At 51.1% G+C, this 20218-nt stretch overlaps 1 protein-coding gene across 1 annotated transcript in view; it reads left to right on the top strand.

The window, feature by feature from the left end:
• The window catches only part of TCF7 (transcription factor 7 (T-cell specific, HMG-box)), a 74106-nt gene that overhangs the window by 33062 nt on the left and 20826 nt on the right, over positions 1–20218 (top strand). The gene's annotated exons all lie outside the window — the stretch shown is intronic.

Here is a 20218-nt window from a genome sequence, read left to right as displayed (position 1 = left end):
GTGTCTCCGGATTTTGAAATGCATTGGCTTTGGTGGTGTTGTCTCCTCCTCTGCGCTCCCTCCGCACCTCAGGTTTGGTAGCAGGAACCCTGATGCAAAGAGAGCCAGGGTTGACTTGTCATAGAATGGTTTGGGTTGGAAGGGACCTTAAAGGTCATCCAGTTCCAACCCCCTGCCCTGGGCAGGGACACCTCCCACCAGAGCAGGTTGCTCCAAGCCCCCTCCAACCTGCCCTTGAACCCCTCCAGGGATGGGGCAGCCACAGCTTCTCTGGGCAACCTGGGCCAGGCTCTCACCACCCTCTCACCAAAGAAGTTCTTCCTGAGATCTCATCCCAATCTCCTCTCTTTCAGATTGAAGCCATTACTCCTTGTCCTATCACTACATGCCCTTGTAAAAAGTCCCTCCCCAACTTTCTTGTAGGCCCCCTTCAGATACTGGAAGGCTGCTTATCCTTGGCCGTTAGCATAAAGATCATTAACTTTCTGTGAGACCCAAACCCTAGGAGGTAATTTTTTTAACGAAGTTTGGACCCCCAGTGCACAGTGTGGCACCTCAGGAAGCTCTCAGCATCGCGGGCGCCCCACCAGCACCCCGGGACCGATGGGCAGCTGAGACTGTCCCGCTGCCCCATAGCCTTGGTGGCACATTTACTGGCCAGGCACAGCCTTTTCCTGTTGGAAGCATCTTCTGGGTTCCTTGGGTGCTCCAGGGCTTTGGGAAGCAACATGCCCAGCAGCAGTGGGGTTGCTCCAGCCGCACTGGGAGATGGGGATGTGCTTTAGCAGACCCCCAGAGCAAGAAAAAGGAAAATGTTTTCTAGTCCTACAAAACTCAAGTCCCTGTGTTCCTTTGCCCTTGTGTCCAACGCACGTCTTTGCCACCCAGAGACAGAGCTGAGGTTATCTTTCCTTGAAACTGCTGGAGATCTGCCACTGGAAATGCCTTTCTTTGCTCTGGATTTCGCCGTGATCCCGTAACTTGTAATTACCCCGACTCTTCCATTAGGGTGAAACCCGCCCTTCCTTTTTTAACTGTGGCACTTGGGCTTTTTAAAGAAACCACCAAGAAGTTCCAGAGCAGTGCTGGTGGGTCAGTGAATTTTACCTCTTGAGCTTGTTCAGATAGAGCACGATTCTTCTTTTTCACATAAGTACCATTCCATAGCTCTGCAATGAGCTGGGGAAAAAAAAAAAAAAACAAAAACGCAGGAGCATGTAGCTATTTCTCTTCAAAAAAAACCCAAACAACAAAAAAACCCCAAAAGTGCAGAAGCAGGTAGCTATTTCTCTTACCTACAAAAGTTCCTGGACCAGCTGAGAAGGTTTGTAGCCACCAGCAGATGTCATTGCAGCCAGCGCAGCTTAGGGCACGTTGGGCGAGAAGGGAGGCACTGCAGGTATCCAGATAATAATACCCAATGGAAAATGAAAATAAAAAAAAACCTAACTAACTGGTGTAATCTCTGATTGCCAGGTAGCTCCTTCTTAAATCACTGGTAGCGAGTTTGTAGTAGATAGAGCAGATATGAGGGATTAAATTCCACGCTACAATTTGTTTTCTGCTGAATAATTATGATTTATTAGTCCCCAGCACAAATTATAGTAATTTAAAATATTAATACTTTTTTTTTTTTAAAAAAAAAAAGGAGCACGCAAGCGGATTGTGTTTAATGGGGATAGCTGGGTCCTGATAACCTAACGAGCCTGAGGATTAACGAGGAGGGCTGGGGGGGCTCCCCCTGTGCTTTGCGGTACCGTCGTGTGTAGTTCAAGGGGGGCTGATGGGGTGATGTGGGGGTGCCCAGCAGCCTGTTGGGGGGCACAGGGCATCTCTTCATCCCTTCCCAATGGGACGTTTGCAGGTCCTACCCTGTGCCTGATGCTCTGCTGCTCCCTCCCACGCTGCCCCCCTGGAGACGAGTGGGGGGGCTCAGGGCTGGGGTGGTGATTCGAGTGACCCCACGCCAGAAGGTGTTCTCTTGGCTTCTCTCCTTTGTTTTCTCCACGGGGTCCCCAGGACCTGGTGGTCTCCACGTCGCCGTTGCGTTGATGTTGGTGAAGCCTCAGCGGGAATTTGGCCTCGTGGCCAAATCACTGTCCCCAGAGCAATGGGGGTGTCCCCAGCACCCTCACCCACAAATGACATGCCATCCTTTCCATCAATGCATCAGTCAATATATCCCTGCCATGACATCGAGACCTTGTCTTTGTGTCACCTCCTGGCATGGGGTCGTGGTGAGCCTTGTACTGGGGTTGTGCTGCTGGGGGGGTGTCACCGTGCCGTGTCCATGACCCCCAGGTGATTTATTGCCACTGCCCTGTGTGTGTGTACACCTCTTTATGCTCTTTCTGCCCAATTTTTAATCGTCATAAAGCTTCATGCTCATGGCTGTAGAGCGCAGGACGATGCCCTTGTTGAAATCAGTTGGCAAAGTCCACTCTCATAAAGACAAATTAAGGAAAAATACTCGTTAGCCTCAGTTCTTTGGTAATTTCTCCTCTCTCTGGGCTCAGCAAACAGACAGGGAAATGCCACTGAGAGCTTGGTCAATAACTGGTAGTTGTTCTTCTGCTATTGTATAAAATGTATAGAGATATTTTACATAAAACCTCCTGTTAGGAGCGATAATGGCTGTTTGTGTGGTGAAGATCACAACCAGAAGCCGGTCTGCTGAGCTCGATCTTGTTCCGATGCAGGAGATAAACGGGTCTCCGCCCTAAAAAAAAACACACTTTACAGTTGAAAAATGCAATTGCTGTTAAACTCTTGGTCTGAATATAGCCCCGTACGAGCACGAAGCAGCCGGAGAGATGTGAAGATAAGAGAGATCGACTCCAGGCAGCGTCGCACGGGGCCGTGTCACCGCTCTCCCCCTGACACAACAAACAAGTATTTATCTTGCGGGGAGCTTGGGGTGGCTCTGGCAGGAACCCCGAGCCCCGGAGATAACGGGAGATGGAGTGAGGTGGCCTTTTGCTGAGCCCACAGCCCCCGAACCCACCCTCAAACCCGGCGCCTTTGATGTGGTGGGGCTGGGAACCGGGATCGGGGCGTCTCTGCTGCCAAACCGGGAGCTGGGAAGGTTGGTGGGAGCACCCCAAGAGCAGTGGGTTCCTGAGATGAGTCCATTCGAGTGGGAGCAGGAGGTGCTAAAACGCTCAACGGAGCTCGACAGCAGCCTGAAATTTCCTGCTGTTGTTAAACTCGCAGCGTGAGAGAGATTTTCTTCTTCCCCCTACACCGTGCTTCTGGCCTGGCGGCATCTGCCTGCCCTGACAGCTTAAAAACAACCTTCCCTTCTTCATGCATGTTTACAGAAAGAAAATGCAGCGGGTGAAAACTCCTGGAATCTCCCAGGTCTAGCATTTCCCAATTTTACAGCCTCTCAAAACCTGAACGAGCGCCTGAAAGTGCTGGAGATAACAGCAGGTCTTTGGCCTGGGGTGGGATAAATCAGTGGGAAAACCCTCCCTGACTTTGGCGTGGATTGAACCTTATTTTCTATCCTGTAAATCTCATATGTGAGTTGTTAAGCTTCTGCTAAAAGCCATTTGGAACTGCAGCCTGAACCTACGAGGAGGTTGTTCTGCCCCTGGGAGCATCACCCCAAACACTTCAGCTGGGAATTTACAGACTCCCCTGTTCTGGGATGGAATTTCCTTCTAAATCCTCATGGGTTGGGGCTTGGCTGCTTTTGGGGATTTATTTCTTCAGAAAGTCCCAGGCTGCTTTACATCCTGAAAGAGTAGAGAGAGAGCCAGCCAAAAAAAAAAAAAAAATTAAAGGGAAGATATTACATTAAGCGTGTGTTTTAAGAAGAAATTGCTTTCTCTGGGTAGCACCTGAGTTAAAACCAAGAGAGGTGTGAAAAAGCGTAATCCTTTATAATCTATATGGTTTTTACCTTTTGCATTCAAAGGAGCTTAGATGATGGCCATAAGATAGATGGGTTTATTTTTTTAATTGCAAACTTTACAGGAAAAATGTAAATCCTAACCCAATGGAAATAGTGTTTTAATTGGATTTTTCAGCAAATGTACAATCCACTGGTTCTGAAGAGCACTTTTACTTTAAAAAATGAAATACTGGTATAGGATTTGATCATGCAGTAATGTCCTGAAGCGAGGATATTTTTTTTTTGCCTGTGATGATTGTCCTGATAGCAAGAGGAGTCTTTTCATTCCCAGGCTTCCAGAAAGCAGATGTGGGACAGACAGACTTCCAGCTCAGGCCCTAAATAATACCTAAGCTAAAAAAATTGCACTGTAGGCATCTGGGGGTTGTGTGCATGTAGGTGTGGTAGATATGTATTTTTTTTTAGTATAATTGATGTTCTGTGTAACCTCAATCTCATCATTCAGCAACTACTGCTGTCAATTACTGTAATAGAACAGAGGGCATTACAAAGTTAGAAAAAAAAAAAAAAAAAAAAGGCCTGTGTTGCAAAATGACCTACAGTTAAAATAGCTGAGCCCTGGTAGTGGGTTAAATTAGCTAATTATCTGGTTAGGAAAAAAGTCTGTGCCAGAAGCTTGATCTACTGATGGTACCCTGGATTATCATCTCTTCTTCTTTCTTCTTGAATTCTGCTTTTCATCTGGATGGGTGTAAATGCTGCGGCAGTTGGGGTCAATCCGTTTGCATTCCCTGGCAACAGCAGGCACAGAATAGGACCCAAATCAGCAAGTGCCTCCATGGAATCCCCAAGGATTTGCCCACGTCAAAGAGGGCTGAAGCCCATGGTGACCCCCAGCAGGAGCAAAGAAACCACCCTCCACCTGGCAAATCCCCCAGAATGACCTGCTGAGATGAAAACAGTCACCTTGGGGACGCTTCTGGTGTCACCAAGGTCCCGGTGGCATCTCTAGGGTGTCATGGTCCAGCATGGGCAGAGGTAGACCTTGCAGAGAGCTGAGCACCAGCGGTGTCTGGGGATGACTGGGACACAGCCACTGCCCGCAGCCCTGGTCACTGCCTGGCATGGGACCGGCTGTACAAACACCCTGCTGTTTGCTCAGTTCTGCTTTGTTTAACATTTCTGGAAACTCCTTTTTTTCCACGGAGTTCCGTGTGGCAGCTGACCGCGGGGCAGGGCGAGCTGGTTTGGAAAACAAGTCTGACCTCAGCCAGAAAAGTTGGTGTTTTAACGTTTTTCCCTTTCACCAGCGGGATGAAATTGTGATATCTGAGATTTGTGGTGACGGGAAGGGACACTCACCACCAGCCACCACGTTCTGGCTGCTCTCCCTGGTCAGGGTCGGGCCACCGGGACCCTCTTTGTGGTCACATAAAGCATCACCATCCAGTAGATTGCTGTTGCAATCTGATAGAGCATGAAAATTAAATGAAAAATTCAGGATGATCAGGGCTTCTGGTGTCTCTGGGTCTTCCGCTTCTCAGGAGGGGGAGTGCATCAAATGTGGCTCAAAACTCTGTCCTGGACCTAAACTTTCCCCAACAAAGCTTCGGTGAAAGTGCGCCCTGCAAAGAGCTGTGGTTCTCATGGCTTGGTTTTTCTGAGAAAAATAAATACCATTGCTTAAAATTTGGGACCCCGTGCGGTCCTGGAGCAGGTGGCGAGCTCCCACAGTAAGAACTAGACTATTAAAAGTGCACTAAGATTTCAATCCTTGTGGGTTTGCGCCCGTTGCTTCTTGTATTCAGAGGAGCCCCAAACTCAAAGCAAAACCAAGTTGAAAGAGCAAAGTTTCATCAATTATTTTTCTCATCAAAACCATATGAAAATTGTGACTTTCTCATATTATTTTTTTTTTTCAACCTGAAGCCTTTGATCAGTCCTGCCTCGTGAACTTTTGATCGGCCTGGGTTAAAATGAAATCCAAGACCAGATATTTTTTGCATGGTCTCTGGTTTCGAAGTGAAGGTTTTTTCAAGTCTGTACTAACCAGGTTATTCCCGGGCTGTCGTTCACGGTCGCTGTGAATTCTCATAAAGCCGGAGTCAAAAACTTACTGGAGCTCTTGGAAGAAATGAATCCTAGCAGAATTCACAGAATTAATAATTAGCATTAAGGTGTGCCGTGTTTCATTACTAGTCCAAGCTGTAATCCCCCTTTGCAGCACTTCCTTGCACTGTATTTAGCCGTATATTTAGGAAATGAGACTTTCAGCCAAGTCTGAGTTTTGGAAACCAGCTCTCTCCAAACTGCTTTCCATACCGAGACTCAAAGATGAAAATAATCTCATGACCATCCACTCTCGTAGTAAAATCTTATGCAATTAAATCTGTGAATCTCAATACCTGAAAAACAGGATTTGATGACACATGACGAGAGCCGAGTTAAAATATGTATATGACTTAATACCAGCAGGGTAGGTAATCTGTAGCATCATGAGTGGAGAGAAGATGAAATCAAGGCATGGGGGATGGCACAGGGATGGAGTCTCCTCCTTTATTCCCATCCTGTACCTTGAGTCCCATCCTGAAAACGAGCCTAATAGTTATTGCTAAGTAGGCTATTTAGACAATACTGAACAAAAAAGCTGATAAAAGAACAGCAGAGATGCCTGTACGGAGTCAGGGCTTGCTGTGGTACTTGGTGCATCCCATCTCTCTTGGTCTGCCATCTCGTTACCTAGTTCGTTGTGGGGAATTAGGAAATTTAGGCAGCAGAGCTGCCTGTTCCCCTTCAGTCTGAGGCCAGCTCACGTGCCAAGATCAGGCCACTCAGTCCCAAATGTGGTGGCCCTCAGCCAGGTGCCACCCATGGCCACCGCTGTGGGCGAGGATTAACTGAGCCTTTAAACTGCTCCTTGTTTTGCATTTCATTGGAGGTAACATTTAAGGAACTTCTAGAAGTCAAGTGGCAGGACAAGATTAATTAGGATTCCTTTCTAATCCTAAGTACAATGAAATTTGCTTCCCACGATAGGAGGCGTTCATTATCATATGTATAAGTTTGTTTCTTTAGTCTGTCTGCTTCCACCCCCCCAACAAAAAAAGGTTAAATAACATTGAATACATTTTTACAGTCATTAAAAAAAATCAACTCTTTTTAATCTGGTAAAAACATCAGATGGGCAGAGGAGAAAACCATTCAATTCCCTATTAATTTCCCTTGCTCTCTAATTATATGCAAATCCACCGAGCCCAGGTTTTAATTCAGCCATTCGCATTAAGAGATCAGAAGAAGATTCAAAATGGGAAAGCGGAGTTTGACGTATCGTCGGGGGATACGAATTCGACTGGAAGATAAAGTCCACATTTTAATTAAAATGTTTATTCCGCTCCGCACAATAACACTTGCTTGCGTTCAGAGAGGGGGGGGAGAAAAAAAGGGGTATTAAGCATTAAAGGAACTAATTCCTCCTATCAAGAAAATGAGGATTTCTCCCAGGCAGACACAGGGTATCATCCCGGATTAGCGGCTGTAGCATTCTTTGTAAACATGTCACCCTTGAAAGTGAGCAACAAGGAAAGCTGCTATCGCCTTACAGCTGCAGGGTGTCAATAAAGCATCCCTCCGGCTCCGGGGGGGGGATTATCTTCCCTCCACGTCCTCCAGAGAGCCCTTTATCAAGAGAACTGGGAAATAAGAGCGAGCGCAGATTAGGATAACGGGGGGGGCGGCTGTGGGCTGGGCAGCGGCAGCTCTTCTGGGGGTCCCCGCTGGGTTTTGGGGAGTGGGATGGGGAGGGATGGCCCCGGCTCCAGCCCCTTGGGCTTCACAGCTGGTGGGAAACATCAGTGATGGGGTGGGAGCAACATCGTGCCCTCCTGGTGCTGTGGAGGGGTCTGGGGGAGACATTGGAGGAGACTGGGAGCAACCACCGTTCATCTTCTCGTGGCCATTCATGGTGGAGATGTTCTTGACACCTGAAGGATTTGGCCGTGGCAGGGAAATGTGTACCCAGGAACAACAATAACTACTACAAATGATGGTCCCCAGTCGTATCGTCTTCTCCGTTAATTAACCAGTGGTGTGTGCTTGGGCACGGCCACGTCTGAGAGGGTCAAACCTCTTCTCTGGGGGTCACCCCACGCTGTGCGAGCGCTCGGCGATGGGGGAAAGCTCTCACCAAGCAAGTCAGCAGCGTTACGGTGTCGTTATTATTGTTGTTATTATTACTGTTATTACTACTATTTTTTCATGGGTGTTGGGGGTTTGCTTTCAGATGGGGCGAGACACTTAGTTGTTGGGGTTTGTTTTGTCAACCAGTGATGTTCTCGCATGGTGAGGTCGCCCCTGAAGCTGGGCTTTGAGACTAGAAGGTAGAAATGGAATGGAATGGAAAGGAATGGAATGGAATGGAAGAAATAACATAACATAAACCAAAATAAAATAAAAAAAAATTAAAATTACAATTAAAATAAAATAGAATAAAATAAATTAGAATAGAATAGAATAGAATAGAATAGAATAGAATAGAATAGAATAGAATAGAATAGAATAGAATGAAATGAAATGAAATGAAATGAAATGAAATGAAATGAAATGAAATGAAATAAAATAAAATAATAAGAAAAGAAGCATAGTTCCTGCCAGGAGGGGCTGTCAGCCACCCCATCCCAAGCCTAGAGACAGGGATAGATCCTGGGGTGACAGCAGCAGGACGGTGTCCCCCAGGGTGGCCGTTGCACCCCAGCAGCGCTGCAGCACGAAGGGGCAGGTTTCGCCCCCTCTGATGTTGGGAGAATCGAAACGCCTTAAATCACATCAGAGTTTTTTGGTGTGTTTGGTGTTTTTTGTTAACTCCCCTTTACTGTTCTTTCAAGTGCATGGGGTTGGTTTTGTTTTTGTTTTAAATGGAAAGAAAAAATCCCGCCGAGCAGCCGGGAGCCATCTCCTGATGCCCAGGGCACGTGTAAGCAAACATTTATTAGCCTCCAGAAACTGGCACGGCTCTGACATCTGGGGGGGGTTCCTATTGGGCTGATCCGCCGGGAAATGCACCCAGAAATGAGAAATCTGACGGGATTTTCCATCTGCTGCTGCAGCGCGTCCTCGGCGGGGAGGGATGTGACGATCCGGCATCAAAGCCACTGGGGCTCAGCGCCCGGCCAGGGCTGGGGGTTGCAAATAGTTTGGCAAAACTGGTGAAAATCCCTCCGAGATGCTGGTGGCTGAGATGGGGATGTGGCTCTTGCAGTGCCAACCCTCCCTGTGTCCCCAAGCCTTGGCACCCCGAGGTCCAGCCGGTCCCGGTGCCGGGTGATACCTCCAGTCCTTTTGGAAACGCTACCTGGAGCCTTACAGAAGGGCAAACCTGGGCTGTGTGTTATATTTTTATTTCACTTTCCTCCCTTGCCCTCCTCTTGGACATTTTCCTGATGAATTCCGGGTATCAGAGCGAGGGCTGGGCTTTGAGAAGCGGAGGGAACTAAAGGAGGTCAGATATTATCAGCCCCCGCGGGTCAAGCGGGTGCCTTCTCGCTCAGAGTCTTACCGGTAACTCCAGGGCTTTGCAGCTTTTGATTCAAATTCGCAGAACTGCCTCGCACGGAGGGGGCAGAGATTTTGGTTTCTCCGTAGCCCCGAAGACGAGAGGGGGGATAACCAGGGAGGGGGGGTTGCAGAACTGGGGAAAAAGCTTGGGGTGTTGGGGAAAATGCAGCCCCGCCGTTATATTGCTCTGGCATTTGGGAGAAAATAGCTGGGATTTGGTGTCACGGTGCAGCCCCCCTGGTTATATTGCCGTGGTGTTTGTTCCCATGAAGCCAAATGTCGCCGTCATTTGGGAGAAAATAGCTGGGATTTGGTGTCGTGGTGCAGCCCCCCCGGTTATATTGCCCTGGTGTTTGTTCTTATGAAGCCAAATGTTGCCGTCGCCCTTTGGTGGGAGGTGGGGGGATGTTTCTGTCCCCTCCAGAGCAGATGCAGGATGGTGAGGCTGCTTTTAGTGTCACAGCAGCAGCGTTTCCCCAGTACAGCACAAGGGGACTTTCTGCAGGGCTGAGGAGGCTTCTCTGGAGTGAGGTGGCTTTTCAGCTGTAAACACTGGGCAGTGATGCCAAAACTTGATTTTTCAGGGTATGGGGTGTACCCTCCGTGCTTGCCCCCTGTCACCATAAGAGAGAAACCTCTGGGAGGGACTTCTGATCTTTATTTTTCCATGCCTTTTTTTGTTCTTTTTTTTTTTCTTTTTCCTTTTTCTTTTCTTTTTCTTTTTTCTTATTCTTTTACTTTTTTTTTTTTCACAAAGAACCACCTACATCTTTCTCTTAGTAGATAAATACTTGAGAAGTGAAACGGCTCTTCCTGTGCCCGTAAACGGCGAAAAGCTCAGCTATTTCCCCTGCAGAGTTTAACTTAAAAATAATAACCATCATTGCTTAAAAACAGAAACCACCAACAGCACAGGAGGTCACTGGGAACTTTTTTAAAAGGTTTTTTAAATCCTTTCCCTGTATTTCATCCACCTTGTGTCCGGAGCTTGGCCACCTCTCTGAGGGCTGGGGCATGGAAGGTGTTAAAGGCTGAGACACTTGTCCCCTGGGAGCCACCAGTGTCCCCTGAGCTGCTGTGATCCACATCCCATCCGAATCCCAACTCGCTGGGGATGATCCACATCCCAAGTCGTTAGGGAGAGTCAGTGTCCCAGGAGCTGAGTTTTGGCCCTGAGGCGAGCACATCCCCTTCCATGTGGAAGAAAGAGAAGGACGGCTCAGGTGCCTCGTTAGCATTTTCGAAGCAGAGCCAGGTTTTAAAGAAGCTGAAAGAAATCAGAGGGAAGAGTTGAGGGATATCCCTCAATGCTCCATTATCCACAAAATATAGATTTGCGGGGCTGAAAACCTGAGCAAGGACAGTATTTGCCTGTGTGTGCAATGTGTATGGAATCAGAGAATGGGTTGGGTTGGAAGGGACCTTAAAGATCACCCAGTGCCACCCCCTGCCCTGGGCAGGGACACCTCCCACCAGACCAGGTGGCTCCAAGCCCCCTCCAACCTGGCCTTGAACCCCTCCAGGGATGGGGCAGCCACAGCTTCTCTGGGCAACCTGGGCCAGGCTCTCACCACCCTCACACCAAACAATTCCTTCCTTATCTCTAACCTGAGTCTCCCCTCTTTCAGTGTCAAACCCTTCCCCCTTCTCCTAGGGCTCCCCTCCCTGATCAGGAGTCCCTCCCCATCTCTCCTGGAGCCCCTTGAGGGACTGGAAGGGGCTTGAAGGTCTCTCCGGAGCCTTCTCTTCTCCTGGCTGAGCCCCCCCAACTCTCAGCCCCCACTCCCAGCAGAGGGGCTCCAGCCCTCCCAGCATCTCCAGGGCTTCCTCTGGCCCCTCTCCAACAGCTCCACGTCCTTCTGGTGTTGGTGGCCCCAGAGCTGGAGGCAGCACTGGGGGGTGTCTCCCCAGAGGGGAGCAGAGGGGCAGAATCCCTCCAGCATCCCTTCCCTCCTGCGTGTCAAACGGTGTCATCAGCAAACTTGCTGAGGGTGCACTCGATCCCACTGTCCCTGTCACCAACAGAGATGTTAAACAGCACTGACCCCTGGGGAACACCACTCCTCACTGGTCTCCACGTGGACATCGAGGCATTGACCACAGCTCTTTGAGTTCCTTGTCCATCGAGTGGTCCATCATTAAATCCATGTCTCTCCAACTTAGAGACAAGGACGTCGTGCGAGATGGTGTCAGGAGTGTGTATCCTAAACCCATCAGCTCCTTGCTGCATTTCATACGCAGAATTGATGCAGGAATTAATAGCTGCTAATTATTACTTTCCCCTTTGTTTGACTGCTGCTTGTAAGCACTTCTGGGCCAGCCAGAGATGGGGTGCACGGGGCAGCGGGGGATTTTGTGGTCATGGGAGATGTGGTCTTCTGGTCCCTGGAGGAACCCTTGGTGGTGCTGAGGGCAATGGCCAGACCCAGCTGGGGCTGGGGAGATGATGCTGCTTCATCAGCATCAGATGATGCTGATTTTGGCTCCTGCCAAAATTCGGTTTTGCCGGCCGGGGCGCAGGGCCGGGTGAGGGCAGCACCCCAGTGTGGGTGGCTTTAACTTTCCCTGTTTCCTTTCCCCCCGCGGCAGCGGGCTGGGGCGATGCGACTGCAGCAAAAGTGAGAAAAGAGAAAAAAAGAAAGAAAAAAAAAAAAGCGAGGCGAGATGAGAAATGAGTCGACGCTGCCTTCGCCCGCCGGCTGCTCCGGCCCCGGCGCCTGCAGCCAGAGCCCAAAACGCTCTGCAACTGGGTATTTTGGGGTGGTGCTTTTATCACAGCATCTCCTGGTGCAAGACCGCGGGGAGACGAGGGGGGGGAAGGTGTCTGCTGACACCCGCTGGGACCCCGGGCTGGGAGATGGTATCAGCACTCGGAGGTTCCCTGAAACTGTGCAGGGCTGGGTTTGAGTCATGGGCTACGGGTCCCCGAGGACCCCGAGGGGCAGAGCTGCTCTGCCAGCCCTCCAGCGCTGCGGGATGCACCCCATAACGTCCCTAATAATTCCCTGATTTGGATTGATTGTTGGATAAAGAGCACAAAGCACAGCACCCCCCCTCGGGTAACAGGTCCCTTCCCCAGCAGCGGTGCGTGCTCGGTGCAGCCTGACCTTATACCTTTCTCTCTGTGGGGCGATGACTAATTTTGCAGTGAAAAGGAATGAATTCCTCATTGAATCAGCAGCAGCAAAACTTGGTAGGTTTTGTTTTTCATCGCCGGCGCGTCGACTCATCTCGCCCTCTCTGAGAAGTGACGTCGAAGCCAACACGTTTTGGGGTGACTCGGGGCCGGAGTGCAGCCCCCCTCAAAGGGCTTTCAGGCCCCCGAGCATCCTGTCCTGCATCCCTCCCCTCCATCCGCCGGCTCCGAGCCGGGGGGATGCTCCCGGTGTCCAGACACAAGGCAAAACTGCAGGGATGGGGCTCTGGGGCTGCCAAACCCCCTCTGCCGTGATGGTGACAGCCGCCAGCGTGGCACAAGAGCTGCCATCACCCTCGGCCAGACCCCTCTCCCCACAGGTGGCCACCTCCGGGCTGGCCCATGGCTTTTTCGTTTCTCTATTTTTGGGGCCGTCGATGTGGGAAAATTTGAAAGTGACGTGACTAATCTCGCCTCACCGCGGCCCGGCTCCCCGGCGAGGCTGGAAACCACAGCCATCTCCCCGCCTGCCGGGGTCCTTCGTGCCATCAGGGCCAGCACAGCCCCAAAGGGATGGGGACACCCGGCTCCGGGCATCCCAGATGGGTTTGGGGGCTCGCTTCTCCCTCCAAACTCCTCTGCATCCGGGGAGGGGCTGCTAGGACGGACGGGGGCTCTCGCAGTGCGGGGTTTTCTGACTGGCTCCTCCCTGTTCTGCTTGGTTTGGGGCTGATTCAGAGGGATTTGGGCTGTCTGGGGGGTCGGACAATGTTTTGGCACTGGTGGGGTATGTTGGGAGCTGAGGTTTGTGCAAGGCAGGCAGCACCCTCTTATCCTTCTTGGGGAGCACAGCACCCCTTGCAGGCACGGTCCTGACCGTCTGTCCCTGTTCCCTGGCCTGTAGGGTCCCCTGTGGGGGGGGGGTCCCCTATGTTCAGGGGTCCCCTGTGTGTGAGGAGACCCCTTGGTGCACGGGGTCCCCTATATGCATGGGTCCCCTATGTGCAAGGAGTCCCCTATGGGCAGGAGGTCCCCTCTGTGCGAGGAGACCCCTATGTTCAGGGGTCCCCTGTGTGTGAGGAGACCCCTTTGTGCACGGGGTCCCCTATATGCAAGGGTCCCCTATGTGCAAGGGGTCCCCTGTGTGTGAGGAGACCCCTTTGTGCATGGGGTGCCCTGTATGTGAGGAGTCCCCTATGTGCAAGGGGTCCCCACTGTGATTGGGATCCGCTGTTTGCAGGGGGTCCCCTGTGTTCGAGGGGTCCCCTATTTGTGAGGAATCCCCTATGTGCACGGGTTCCCCTGTGTGCGTGGGGTCCCCTCTGCAGAGGGCACCCCACATGTGCACGAGAACCCCCCGTGTTTGCAGCACCCACGATGCCTGCAGCCCCCCGTGTGTTTCAAGTCCCTTATGTGCCTAAAGTCCCCTATGCCTGTAGGGTCCCTATGCCTGTGAGACCCCTTGGGGGTCCCCACACGCTGGGAGCCCCCCGCCTCTCCGATGCTGACTCCACAGAAGTTTTTCTCAGCTGGAGCCCAAAAAACAAAGCCACTTTCCCTCGATGAAGCCCCAGCTGGCTCATCCGCAAGCCCCCAGCTTCTCATTGCAGAGTGGCTGTTTGTTAAAATATCATGTAAAAAAAAAAACAAAAACCAAAGCATACAGAAGTAGCAGGGCGCCTATGTGCAAGGGGTCCCCTGTGTGTGAGGAGACCCCTTTGTGCATGGGGTGCCCTGTATGTGAGGAGTCCCCTATGTGCAAGGGGTCCCCACTGTGATTGGGATCCGCTGTTTGCAGGGGGTCCCCTGTGTTCGAGGGGTCCCCTATTTGTGAGGAATCCCCTATGTGCACGGGTTCCCCTGTGTGCGTGGGGTCCCCTCTGCAGAGGGCACCCCACATGTGCACGAGAACCCCCCGTGTTTGCAGCACCCACGATGCCTGCAGCCCCCCGTGTGTTTCAAGTCCCTTATGTGCCTAAAGTCCCCTATGCCTGTAGGGTCCCTATGCCTGTGAGACCCCTTGGGGGTCCCCACACGCTGGGAGCCCCCCGCCTCTCCGATGCTGACTCCACAGAAGTTTTTCTCAGCTGGAGCCCAAAAAACGAAGCCACTTTCCCTCGATGAAGCCCCAGCTGGCTCATCCGCAAGCCCCCAGCTTCTCATTGCAGAGTGGCTGTTTGTTAAAATATCATGTGAAAAAAAAACCAACAAAACATACAGAAGTATCAGGGCAGGATTAAAATGCCCAGAAATCCCGTGGAAGAAACTCGAGTAGAGTTTTTCCCCACTCGGAGAGGGGAGGCGGGTGGTGCTGGGAATGATGCCCTGGGTTTGCAGGAAGGGGATGCAGCACATTCGGACTTGCCTCCTCCCCTGGGGGCTTAGGGCTGGCTTTTATAAAGTGAGAGCAATTTCTTAAATTCGTTCTATTATTTCAAACATATGGGAAATCTGTACAATACAAGTTCCTTTCCTACCACACAGCATCATCTCTGTGACTTTGCCTTAAAAACAAACTATATAAAAAAGCCAGCTTTTCACTTAGGTTTGGGTTTTTTTTTCAAAATTTGGGGGAAAAAAATGTAAAAACTCTCGAAATAATAGTCATCAAAACCGAGAAGGGGATATTCCTAGGAAGGATGTGTTCTGCCTTTGTGCAGAGGGGCAGATCAAAATCAGCCTTGTCTGATGAGCTCCTGTATTTGGCTGCTGTAATCTGAATTTTTGCAGACGAGTTTCCTCTTCTTAAATGCTTTAAATAATTCCCATGGTGCAGGTCAGGTGTGAGGACCCATCCTGGGTGCTCGGTGCAGTCCCCATGACAATGAACAAAACCTTCTTCACTGAACTGGGCACCAACTGCTGTCAGGAGCAGTAGAATTAAGCTGCTTGATTTAAAAATTGTCTTGTAGCAGAAAATTAATTAGAAACATTCCCATCCACGGAAGCAGCGGTGCCATCCCAGCGGGATGCAGGGATCCAGGCAGTTTGGTGTCACCACCCCTGCTTTTAACAGCTGCTTTCAGCAGGAGCAAGGAATAGTTTTCACAGGTTAAAATACATTCCCTTCTCTTGGGTTTTTTTTCATTTGTTTCTTTTCCTAAACTGGTCCAAGCCGAAAAAAAAAAAATTCTTTACAATTTTTTCCAATATTTTCACAGAGCTAAAAACCCAAAGGGTTTTGCCAGCCGGGGAAAATTTTGGGGTTTGATCGTTTCACTCAAATTTTGACTTTTGACCGTCCGTGCTACATTTTGCTAAGATTAGCTTTAGGGTTTAAAAGAAGAATCCTCTGTCAAACCGGCACGGCAAAACTACTCATTTTTAGCATGTTACGAATAAATAGATCAGTCTTAAAAAAATGAGTCAAAATACTTGCAAACACGAGGTGCTTTCCCGAAAGGGTTTGATTGCGATCTCTCGCCGTTTTCTAATGAAAAACCCGTATTTTGTTTAAAATAATAACCTCCTTCATCGTTCTGAACGCTGGCAAACTTGGATAACCCCTTGCTGGGCACGAGGGGTGGGAGCAAAGGATGCTCTGCCCTGATGGGGCAACTGGGAGATGAGTCTCATTGCAGCTCCTCCAACCAGGAGGGTGATCCTCCCGTGAAAGACCTGCCAGGTTTGTGCTTGCTCAGCAAAAAGGGGGTTTTCTGGCTGGCCTGGAGCTGCTGTCACAATCAGACACCCAGGCGGGGAGCGGTGAGGTCTCCTAATTTTTGCCTTGCCAACAATTAGTCTTTCTTAATCACGAACGCGACGGTGTTTTCTCTTCGCTCGCCCAATTACCTCTAAGTTATTAAAGTCGCTGCTTCTTGGCTTCAGCGTGGGAGCTTCTTCCCTCACAGTCGGGGTTTTTTTTTTATTAATTATTTTCAGAGAGGTTGGTGGGGGCTGATTAATGCCACTGGGGGGTCGGTGCCTGCCCTGGCGCCGAGCGGCATCAACTGCAGCCCAAGGGTTGGGGGGACCTGAGTGGCCACCGCTCGCTGGGGAGGTGGGCATTTAGAATTTGAATTTAGCAAATTTGAGAAGGGAAAAAAGCCCCCCTCCCCTCCTCCCAGGGCTTTCGAACCCCGATCTGCCGCTCCATCCCCTCTGGAAATACCGCTCTGGTGTTGCTGTAAATGCGCCTTTTCATTTCTGTACGAGGTGGGGGCTGCACAGCTCATTCCCCGACCTGCCCTCAAAGGGCTGTGCTGGGAGAGGAGAGAGAAAGCTGTCCCCAGAGCCCTTTCGTGTCCCCCCCGTGGCTGCTGAAGGACGGGAGGTGACCTGGGGGGACTCGGGGTTGGCACCAGTGGCGTTATTTCGGTGGCCAGTAGCTCTGTCGCTGCTGCCCTGAGCTGTCTCAAAACAGGGCTTCGGGGAGGAGACGCAGGATGATGCTTCACCAAAACCACAGAAGGTCCCCGTGATGTCCCCACCAGCACCACCCCGCACCCTCCCAGGGGACCTGCTGAGAGGACACCAGACCCTTGGGTTAAATCATTCCACTCGGCAGAAAACAGGCAGAAAACATTTACGTCGGGTTAATTTTATGGCATAAGACCTTGTCAGCTGATAGGTTCTGGCTTTGAAAAGCCTCTTCAGGGTTCACCCGCTGCAGCTGATTTCAGAAGTCAAATCTAAACCTTGTAAAAAAGAGGAATCGGTACTGTTTCTCTGGCACAGAGATTTCTATAAAGGAGGTATGATTTCACAGCAAAGATGTGTGTGGCAGCCACAGCACGTCTGGTGAAGACCAGGAGCCATGGAGATGGCCATGGACCACAGACATTAGGAGCTGTGCTGTTTAAACCAGGGGATAACACTTAAAGGAGTCGTCTCTGTTTCTCTCCAGATCTTTGTGCAACGTTTCCTTCTTCCCTTGGTTGGTTCCATTTGGGACATGGGTTCCTGTAACAAACTCTCAGGTTGGGGAAGCGGGAGGGGAATGAATAGCCTCTTGCAGAAATTTTTGTCATCCCTCCCTCCTGAGCATCCTTCCCCACCACATCTTTCTGAAGCTGGGGCTGCCCCATCCCTGGAGGGGTTCAAGGGCAAGTTGGACCTGGTCTGGTGAGAGGTGTCCGTGCCCAGGGCAGGGGGGTGGAACGTGATGATCTTTAAGGTCCCTTCCAACCCAAACCATTGTATGATTCTATGACTTTAAAAAGTAGGAGGGAAGTTTTTCAGCAAGGCAAGTGCAAAAGTAGAAGGGACACGGGAACAGCCAGCTCTTCTTCCTGGTGTAACATCTTGTTTCCCATCTGAACTGATGGAAAATGTGAACAACTGAGCTGCAGCCGGTTGTACCACCAAGTTCCCATCTCCTGCTTCCATGGGGAAGAAGAGCAGCTCCTGCCTTTGCTGGAACCACCCGGGCTCAGTGCCTTTTGCTGTTGAGGTGTCCTGGGGATTGGCATCAGGACTGTTCACCTGCCTTTGTCATGGTCTGTGTCCTCTGTCACGGCTCCGAGTGGTGTCCCCAGCTGCCGGGCAGCGAGGCTGGGTGGTAGTCTCTAAGGCTGGCTGGTGGCCTCTAAGGCTGGCTGGTGATCCCTAAGGCTGGCTGGTGATCCCTAAGGCTGGCTGGTGATCCCTAAGGCTGGCTGGTGATCCCTAAGGCTGGCTGGTGATCCCTAAGGCTGGCTGGTGATCCCTAAGGCTGGCTGGTGATCCCTAAGGCTGGCTGGTGATCCCTAAGGCTGGCTGGTGATCCCTAAGGCTGGCTGGTGATCCCTAAGGCTGGCTGGTGATCCCTAAGGCTGGCTGGTGATCCCTAAGGCTGGCTGGTGATCCCTAAGGCTGGCTGGTGATCCCTAAGGCTGGCTGGTGATCCCTAAGGCTGGCTGGTGATCCCTAAGGCTGGCTGGTGATCCCTAAGGCTGGCTGGTGATCCCTAAGGCTGGCTGGTGATCCCTAAGGCTGGCTGGTGATCCCTAAGGCTGGCTGGTGATCCCTAAGGCTGGCTGGTGATCCCTAAGGCTGGCTGGTGATCCCTAAGGCTGGCTGGTGATCCCTAAGGCTGGCTGGTGATCCCTAAGGCTGGCTGGTGATCCCTAAGGCTGGCTGGTGATCCCTAAGGCTGGCTGGTGATCCCTAAGGCTGGCTGGTGATCCCTAAGGCTGGCTGGTGGTCTCTAAGGCTGGCTGGTGGCTGCTGCTGTGCTTTGGGCGAGGGAAGGAGAGACCTGCCCCACCTTGAACAGCAGAAATGCTGGAGTTGACGTTTTCAAAACAGCTCAGGATCGAGCTCCTTCTGCCCCGGTGTCGCGTTCAAACGTACCCATAGAACTGCGCATCCCAGATTTAGGCTTTCTGGCTCTGAAATAAGCTAAACTGTAGCTAATTTTAGAAATATTGCTGAAAAGCTATTCTTCATCTCATTTCATGGGCAAGAATAGTAGAAGCTCAGCGCTCCCAACGTGTGTTTAACTAAGTGGGAGCCAGCCCAGCACCGCTCCCAACTGGAACGCCGGTACCACACCAGTCTGTGCTGGGGAGGGGGGTTGTGTTACCAGTATCCCGCTGCACGCAGTAAATCCACACCTGGTAGGAGTCAGGAATTTGGGGTTTCGTTCATTCTTAGATGCAAACCTGCGTGCCTCCTGGCTTTTATTTGCATGAGCAAATCTTTGTGGGAAAGGCAGATGTAAAGCGGCGTCTCCATCAGGCTGTTTTCCTTTCCGCTTCGTGGGTTTCCTCCTGGGAGCAGGGATGCAAAACACAGGACTTGCCCCAGAGCCTCTCGGGCATCCGTGGATGCAGCTCGGAGCAGCAGGGACAGGTCCAGGACAGGTCCAGGACAGGTTCTCCAGAGCCATCGGCTCCGGCTGCGCCACCTCCACCAAACCCCACTGGTGTTTTGTGCTCACTCTGCCTGAGCAAAACCATGACCAAAGTGGAAGGCACCAGTGAATCAAGTCCAGAGACGGTAAATGACTTGTCAAAAGTCCAGCAGCAAATCATCTGTAGATGTTCTGGTGGGACACAAGAGGTCTGGCTAGCAATTCCCAGCTCCTAGCCCCTGGGGGGCTGCTTTACCTGCTCCGTTCTCCTTATCTCCCCATTTTGGGGTGCTCTCAGGCCTGTTCCTCTTTCTGGATTCATCTGGGATAAATCCTAACATTCCAACCACCAAGGCAAAGTCAGTTTGGGTTTAAAGGCAACCATGGGCGAAACCGGGCATGTAGGGAGCAGCTCGAGACGCTGGAGGCGAGGAGCTGGCGGGAGGGAGACGGCAGCGTGTGTTTGTGTGTGTGTGTGTGTGTGTGTTTTCCTTAGTGCAGCTCTTTTGAACAGTTTCCCCTCTCTCTGCTCCAACACGCACAACTACTCCCTGCTCCTTCACCAAAAAAAAGGCGCCTTTTACAAAGATGTTGGGCTCCGACGGCCTCCTCGTAACCAGGAGGAGATGCAAGAGGAGATGCTTTTCTTTGCTCAATTTTCCTGGGTTTGTCACATCCCCAGCACTGTCTCCGCTCCTTCTGGTCCTTCTCCCAGCGCTGGAGTTGGGACCAAGAGGGATTTCAGCCCAAGGGCTCGCTGGTGGCCACGTCATGTTCTCAAAGGCCTTGCTGTCACCATGGCTCTCCCTGCTCGAGAGCCCGGGGGCAGGAAAGCCCGAGCGTGGCTTTCGGAGTGAATGTGCAGGATGTGAAAGTCCAGATTTAGACCCTGTGGTAG

This window comes from Calidris pugnax, unplaced genomic scaffold (assembly GCF_001431845.1).
Source record: "Calidris pugnax isolate Ruff unplaced genomic scaffold, ASM143184v1 scaffold27, whole genome shotgun sequence".
NCBI lineage: Eukaryota > Metazoa > Chordata > Aves > Charadriiformes > Scolopacidae > Calidris > Calidris pugnax.
This window is presented reverse-complemented; position numbering and strand designations above follow the sequence as displayed.